Here is an 8,756-nt window from a genome sequence, read left to right as displayed (position 1 = left end):
TCATTTGTACGCATTGAAAGACCTCTGTCTCCAAGAACACAGCCTTTGGCTACATTCTAAAACTGCTAATAAGAATGCTGAGATCACTTCTGCTTTATTTTTATGTGGGCAGAGTTCCACAGAATTGTTTAGAAAACACTGTTTTATTGACATCCTCATTTTCAATCAGTAGATGAAAATAATATCCAAGCTGGTTTCTAGGACTCACGACAGGACAACAGGGAGACTAAGACAGCACTCATTCTTTGAGAGTTAAAGAATCCCAGTGACATTCTTTGGGAGTTAAAGTTTAATTGCTCATCATTGAGCCAATTATGTTAATACTTTGTAATACCCAACCATAACATTTTTAATTCTTCAGCAGGCTAGAGAGGGGTTTGGGAAGTCCCAGTATAAACTGGCTTCTCTTGTCCTTGTCTTGTAACCTATCATAGAAGGTACCTTGAGAGTAAAGAAAAACATAATTAGATGACAAAGTGCCTTTTGCTAAAAAACAATGAGATAATATTGACCTACTCATATGTATATTCTTCAGGATAACCTTCTCTAGACACCACCTTCCCTCTAATGAGGTCAGGACGCCTGCTGTAGACTCTCACAACATTGTACTTCATGGCACTTGAAATGATTGTAATATTACATCTGATCAGTCTGTCTTGCTATTAGACTGTAACTTCCAGGCTTTGCTTGCCATCGTGTCACTAGTAATTAGTATAGAGTACATTCAGTTAATATTTATTGAAATGTTGAATAAATTATTTAAGAAACAAGCACCCTTTACTCCCCCCCAAAAAAACACAATTATCTGGATCTTATTTTTAAATATATCTATTTCAACAAGAAACTATCTTCATTTTAGATCCTAGAAATTTAGCCATGTTCATTAGAACAAATTCAGTGAACAAAGGTATCTAAGACTTTAAGAGAGAATTTCCAGTCAGTTCACTTCCCTTTCCTTTCAGATCTTTATTGTCGATTCGTGCATACGCAATTCAGAAAGGTCAAGTGCCCCTAATCCAGCTGCTTTCCAAAGGGAGACACTCTGCTTCACTGAGAGACCATATTCAGCTCATTTAAAACATTTCTAGACAGAAGGGGAAGAAGCAGTCAGTATAGCTAGGGGGATTCACCTACAAAAAGATTTCCCTGTAAGTAACAAAAATTTTAGGACAGAGCTGTGGTAATAATATTTTAAAGATGTAATTATAATTATACGGTGCTTTTCTGCCTAGGGGTTCGAGACATTATTACATTTGTCCTCCCAGGTAGCTTTTTAAAAAATTATAAATGGCTCATCACACAAAAGCCAAAGAAAAAGAACAATATTAACACTCAAGGACCATTTTCTTGATTCATGTAGGTTATTTTTCCTCCCATTAAAGCTTCATCACCCAAAAGATACCAGTTGAAAAACCACACTTGTTCCCACTGTTTCTTAAATAAAAATTATTGGAATCCATAGCTCGTTTATCCTAATAGTGATTTGTCATAATTTTCTTTATTCTTTGTCTCAGATTCTGTGTCAAAAAATGATACTGACAAAAATTATCTAGAGACTTAAGCGTATGTATGTTTTTATTCATGTTTTAAGGAGAGATCGGAAGAGAGGTAGAGACAGATGTTAGAGAGAGAGAGAGATCAATCAGTTGATCAATCTTTTAGGATTCATCTTTGAGAAAGCTTCATCTATTATAAGGTTTAGTTAGAGCAGCATAAAAAGACCTCATTTTAATGTGGCCCTCCCTGGTATAGACACTGAGTAAAGATTATAGAGAGATCAGGGTGTTTCAATTTCCCAGTGAAAAAATTAATTAAGAGTTTAAACTTCTCTTGTAGTATTCACAAAGAGCTCTTTTACCTAGATAAGGCCTCCAAGTCCTGTTTATTTGTTATTCATGTCCTGAATCTCCGTAACTTTTCTAAAGTCTTCATTGTTCTGAATGCTTCACAGTAGAGAGATCTTCTATTGCCCTTTGTTCCACTCTCCCACTTTTGCAAACTTTATGTACTTTATTCAGAAGGTTAAAATGTTTCAGAAAATTCTACTTACATATTTATTTGGAATAGTAAGAGCAGGGACATTGGTTAGGCCTTAATTGGTTAGGAACATTTTGACTTATTATTCTCCAGTTGGAAATACGCAGTTTGTTACTATGATTATAAGCAAAGCCTTTGCCAAATTTTGAAAGTGAATATATTGGCTTCTGACATCATTTTCCTTCAGAAACTTCACACCTGTTCAGCTCTTCTACTACTGAAATCATCAATGCAGAAAGTATCTGGTTCTTCCACAAATGAAGGAATGAGCAAAGGTGACTAAAATTTAAAAATAGGCAAAGTTGGGACTCTTGGGTGGCTCAGTGGTTGAGCACCTGCCTTCGGCCCAGGGTGTGGAGCACCTGCCTTTGGCCTGGAGTCCCAGGATTGAGTCTCACATCCCACATCGGGCTCCCTGCATGGAGCCTGCTTCGCCCTCTGCCTGTGTCTCTGCCGCTCTCTCTCTCTGTGTGTCTCATGAATAAATAAATAAAATCTTTAAAAAATAATAGGCATTGATAATCTTTGTTTCCACAGTATGTCTACTCAGCTGGATTTTTTCTTTTCTATTCCTTAGAACTGCTACCCAATATCCTAATTATATCCTCTCGTGATCCTGATATTTTCTCCATGCTCAAAATAGAGAAGTGTACAAAATCTGTCATTCCCCTTTGATTAATATGTTGTCAAACATATTTGAAAGATTAATATTTAATTGTGTGACAAAAGCAAGAAGATAATCAAGAAGGAGATAAAACAAACAAGATCCTTGATTTAACATTAATGAAAAAGCGACACTATCTAAGTGGCAGCCACTGTGTTATGAACTTGACATCCATGATTATGTTGAATATCTACAGTAACCATGTGCAGTAACTATAATCATCTGTATTTTGCAGATGAGAAAACTGAAGTCCAGTGAGGATAAGTAAATTTGCTCAGATTACAGAGCTGTAAAATGGTTGTAAATTGTGAAATCTGTTGAAAACCTAGCATTGTGATTTCAAAGCCTGTACTTTTAGTCACTGTTTTATGCTAAATGACCCAGAGAAAGCAGGACTCCCTGTTATCTATCTAGCTGCTACTTTTTCAGTTAAAAAGAAAGCTCTTCAGGATATAAAGCTCAGAACTACATTGATACTACAGAACTGAAACCCAAGACCAGAGAATGGATCCTAAGAAGAGAGGGCTGCCTGAAATAGGCTTGTCTTCTAGGTCCAGACTATTTACTTTCTTAGGATACCAATAAATTCCAATCAAAATCACTGAATTATTTTTTATGATATTGGGTAATTTAGGATATTGACAAACACTGAAAAAAAATGAACGTAGAATGACAAGCTTTGTATTTCTAAACTTTGGCTTTGATGCTAAGCAAGATTATCTAACACTAATAGAAGGATAGTTTGTGAACAGCAAGGTAAGTAATCAGTAATTGACAGGATGCAGTAGAGGTCACATCCATTTCTACTTTTTTTCTTTTTTTTTCCTTAAGCAAACACATTGTTAGACCTGAAAAAACATGATGGGGAAGGTGTATTTTGAGCTCAGCTACATACTTGTTAAAATATGTAATATCTTTTCAGCCAAGATGGAATGATATGAGATGTTTGAAGAAAACATTCGAAAGATAAATACTTGGATGAAATAATAATTGTATGTTAGTTGAAAGAGTGTCCTATGGCTTGTCATGGCTCTGGAGTGAGCACTGCCATAATCAAAATTATCTGGGTGTTCACTGAGAATATATATATATATATATATATATATATATATATATATATATCAAACTTAGATATGAAATAATGCTGAGATGGTTTTACAAGAGATTGAGAGAAAATTTTTATAGACTGTACTGATGAAAGGAATCCAAAAAAATGACGATTACAAGAATAAAATGGTTCTTAAAATAGAACACTACAAGTATAGAATTATACAGGTATGGCATAGCAATAGAACATGTAGGAAAAAAGAAACTCAGGGATTTTTACCCATATTAAGTTCAGTATGATTAAATAATAAAGGAGGACAGCAAATACTGATAGAGTAATTAATAGGATGCATTAAAAGAAATACCTAGATATCTAGAATGAGTCAGGTAAGAGTTCTCTTTTCTGTGTGATTCTAGCTTTGCCTGGAATATTGGGTTCAACTCAGGGTCCTACACTTGAAATAGGATTTAGATAAACCAGAAAGCCTTAAGAGAGACAAAAGCAGAATAAGGAGAACAGAACAATTATATTTAAAAAAAATTGAAACAAGAGTTTGTTTAGTTAGGAATGCAGGAAATTTAGATAGAAATTTGCAGCTATCTTTGAATGCCTTGATGAAGTGCCATACAAATGGATTAATGAAGAATTAGGAAACTATTCTATTTATGGATGTGCTGAATGCTAAGCAAGATTAGCGCCCCCCAACCAAGTTTCTAAAGATGAAGATCATGAAGCAGGGAGGAGCAGAGTGAAAGAACCCCAAGCCAACTCCCACCGCGCATGCAGAGCCCAATGTGGGCTGGATCTCATGACCCTGAGATCACAGCCTGAGCTGAAATCAAGAGCCAGATGCTTCACAGATAGAGCCACTTGGGTGCCCCTAGATATTATTTTTATTACTGATACTGTTACTATTAAATAACACTCTATTTAGTAACATCACTATAAATAGCTAGTGTTGAATTACTTTTTCTTTTATCCCTAAAAATATTTTTATATTTTCTTTGTGCTTAATTTCTAAAAGCCACATCTTCCTTATAAATCTACTACACTACTTTCAAGACTTAGTTCAACATCACCTCTTCATGCAAGCTTCCCTGATTTGCCATAAATCCTTTAATTTCACAACTATTTAGCCCTTATATATGTATTCTCATTATAAATGGTTTAACATGTTTAAAAAACAAACTGCACACTGGTTTTTGAACAAGGGGGTCAAAGAGAGACTGAAGAGATTGGTAGAAGAACATTCCAGATTGGTAGGTGGTAGGTTCAATAAACAGGGAAACTTACTTATGAGGCTTGTCCCATGAGGCCAAAGGATGAACCACACCTGCCTGCCAAAATCTTAAGTGTTTATATAGGAACTTTACCTGGGTTTAATCGCATAGAGCATCCACATAGTCTCAATGACACAGGGCTCTCTCAGAGCTCTAAGTTTGAAAACAGCTCCCACTGTGAGAATAGTGCGTAGAATATACCTTCCAAAAGAAGGGGAGGGGATGACGGGGATAAGGACCCTCTGAGGAGCCCAGTTCCAGCTCCAGGGTCAATTGGCAGTCCTATTCTCTCAATAACCTCCTCCAATCAAGCTTAAAAAATATATATTTTATTTATTATTTATTTGAGAGAGAGAGAATGAACGGGGGAAAGGACAGGTAGGGACAGAGGGAAAGGGAGGAGCAAGGACCCTGATGTGTGGCTGAACTCTAGGACCCTGAGATGATGACCTGAGCCAAAGACAGACGCTTAATCAACTGAACCACCCAGGCGCCCCCCAACCAAGTTTCTAAAGATGAAGATCATATCTGTATCTCTTTTGAACTTTTTCCACAAGTATTTTTTTTTCTTCACAGAAGACATCCAACAAATGTCTGTTGATTAAAATTTATATCAAGCAATTTTTTTAATAATAAATTTATTTTTATTGGTGTTCAATTTGCCAACATACAGAATAACACCCAGTGTTCATCCCGTCAAGTGCCCCCCTCAGTGCCTGTCACCCATTCACCCCCACACCCCACCCACTTCCCCTTCCACCACCCCTAGTTTGTTTCCCAGAGTTAGGAGTCTCTCACGTTCTGTCTCCCTTTCTGATATTTCATACCCATTTCTTATCCCTTCCCTTATATTCCCTTTCACTATTATTTATATTCCCCAAATGAATGAGACCATATAATGTTTGTCCTTCTCCGACTGACTTACTTCACTCAGCATAATACCCTCCAGTTCCATCCACATTGAAGCAAATGGTGGGTATTTGTCATTTCTAATGGCTGAGGAATATTCCACTGTATACATAGACCACAGCTTCTTTATCCATTCATCTTTCGATGGACACTGAGGCTCCTTCCACAGTTTGGCTATTGTGGCCATTGCTGCTAGAAACATCGGGGTGCAGGTGTCCCTGCGTTTCATTGCATCTGTATCTTTGGGGTAAATCCCCAACAGTGCAATTGCTGGGTCGTAGGGCAGGTCTATTTTTAACTCTTTGAGGAACCTCCACACAGTTTTCCAGAGTGGCTGCACCAGTTCACATTCCCACCAACAGTGTAAGAGGGTTCCCTTTTCTCCGCATCCTCTCCAACATTTGTTGTTTCCTGCCTTGTTAATTTTCCCCATTCTCACTGGTGTGAGGTGGGATCTCATTGTGGTTTTGATTTGTATTTCCCTGATGGCAAGTGATGCAGAGCATTTTCTCATGTGCTTGTTGGCCGTGCAATTTTATACTGGAATTGTAGACCTTACATTTTTTCTTCATAAGATTCTTTTTTTTTAATATTTTATTTATTTATTCATGAGAGACACAGACTGAGAGAGAGGCAGAGACACAGGCAGAGGGAGAAGCAGGCTCCATGCAGGGAGCCCGACATAGGACTCAATCCCGGGACTCCAGGATCACACCCTGGACCGAAGGCAGGCACTAAACTGCTGAGCCACTCAGGGATCCCCATCTTCATAATATTCTTTATTAAGAATACTATATCAACTCCTCAGATAATTAAATGGTTTGCTTTTCAAAGAAGCAGAGGAAAAAAAAAAAAACAAAGAAGCAGAAAAATAGTTGCAGATGAGTGGAAAAATTTACCGATAATAAGACAAATAAAATTAATTTCAGAGTAAGACTGTATGCAGTCAAGCAGTAAGTTGTCTTGACATGAGCAAAAGAAAAAAAAAAGGAAGAAGAAAAGAAAAAAAAAAAGCTTGAGGAATTAGATCTGTTGAATGATAATCCTTAAACTAAAACAAAAATTTAAAGTTATCGATATTCTTTTATTAAATTCTAGAATTTATTTTTTCAATATTCAACAGTTATTGAATTCCCACTCGTTTTCAACTCTATTTTGCTGCTCTTGTGATTTACAGCCCTTAATCTCAAGTTTCTCATGTTTTAAGACATAAGAATCATAATAAGTAATATTTTGGCATGTAATTTAATTTGGGAAGTTTTTATTAAGGGCTTAATAAAAACCTAATATCAGCCTAACTCTATGCTAAGTATATTGGAGATAGAAAAGAATTAGAGTCCGTAATACCAAGAACTTTATTGTATTTTGGAAAAGTAAGTCTCACATAAAGTAATTATAGTAAAACAAATAGAAATATTGACAAATTATGATATAAGGCAAACTTTAGCAAAATTTCATATCTGAGATATAAATTGGTTGCTTATGAAAGAGAGTTAGCCACGCTGATAAGTAGAAGCGAGGTGTCCTATCGATGACAAAACCAGACATATAGTTCTAAGTTTCGTTAAGATTTGAAAAAGCAGAAACAAGTGAATATGTTAGAGGTAGGCTAATTCCACACGCTAAGCACAAAGACCCAAATGACGTTGATGTATCTGGGAAAATGCAAGGAGTTTAGACTGACCGCAGACGTGGTAGTAATAGGAAGGAGCTGGTTCACCTGGTGGGTGGGTAACCTGGGTCAGAATATGAGGGAGAGATCTATTGCTGTAGTAAAGGCCCCACACAGTCTGGGGGCAACGAGAAGCGAATGGAAAGATTAAACCTTTCAATTCCCCCACCTCCCCAATTGCCAGTAGTTTAATTGGGGATTTCTGTAATAAAGGGGGAGTAGCCATAAAGAGATTTATGATTTAGGGATGAATATTTTTGTTATTCCCAGGAGATCTAAAGGGAGGGAGTGAGCTCTAGGACAGGTGGGATTAAATTTTCTTGGGATAAAATACAACATACTAACCCCATTGTTTAAGAGATGGCTTTAAAAATACCAGAACACATATGAAAAGTTTCTCTTCCTTATTAGGGATTTATGTGTTGTATCTGAAAATTAGTTTTGTCCTTGTGAGGCATGTGCTTGTGAGTGTGCAGCGACAAAAAAGGGGAGGGTAGCCTTGGAAATGTGGGTACAACACATTAAGAACACCCCAGGAGGAGTTACCTCTCTCCGTGCAGTGCTGGACCTGACTTATTAGCTGGTCAAAGCCCACTGGTGGCGAGTTGTCTCTTTCCAACTCGCATTAAGTGTTAGCACAGTGGTAGGTTAAAAACAGTCACAGTGGGAGGATTTGGACCACAGATATGGACAAGTCCAGCAAATCTGGGTTTTTTTATTTGGAAATGAGTTGTTAAACATTTGCCATCATAACACTATCTCTCGGGACTTTTCTCTTGGACCAGGTCGGCGAAAGTCATATATTGTGGATTCCTTTGCACATTGTAATTCGGCCACTGTCCTTAACATTCTTGTATAACATTTGATAACGTCCACAAAATGTGGAGGCTGTGTTGTGGACATAAACAAGGAAAAGGGCAATGAAGGTAAAGCCTATGACAACCAATATTAAAAGAATCAAGAAAAACACCTTTGTAGCTGTTCATTCTGGTATATCGTCTGTGTGCCTCAATGCTGGAATGATTACATGAACCCTTAGGCAATAAATAGTGTTTTCCTCATCTGCTTCTTCTTCCACCAGCTGTCAGTGTCTGCTGTTTGCTTCAGGGTACAAAAGGAAAGGGCACATATGGAAAAAAATAATAA

At 37.1% G+C, this 8,756-nt stretch overlaps 1 long non-coding RNA gene across 2 annotated transcripts in view; it reads right to left on the bottom strand.

Annotated features, from left to right (window-relative positions):
• Positions 1 to 369: 369 nt before the first annotated feature.
• Positions 370 to 8,756, bottom strand: part of LOC112656612 (uncharacterized) — a 28,754-nt gene continuing 20,367 nt past the window's right edge. For both annotated transcript variants that reach the window (XR_003134500.3, XR_003134501.3), the window contains exon 4: positions 370 to 1,084. This is a non-coding gene — a long non-coding RNA (uncharacterized LOC112656612). The remainder of the gene's footprint in view (positions 1,085 to 8,756) is intronic.

Source organism: Canis lupus, chromosome 37, assembly GCF_003254725.2.
Source record: "Canis lupus dingo isolate Sandy chromosome 37, ASM325472v2, whole genome shotgun sequence".
Lineage (NCBI taxonomy): Eukaryota > Metazoa > Chordata > Mammalia > Carnivora > Canidae > Canis > Canis lupus.
This window is presented reverse-complemented; position numbering and strand designations above follow the sequence as displayed.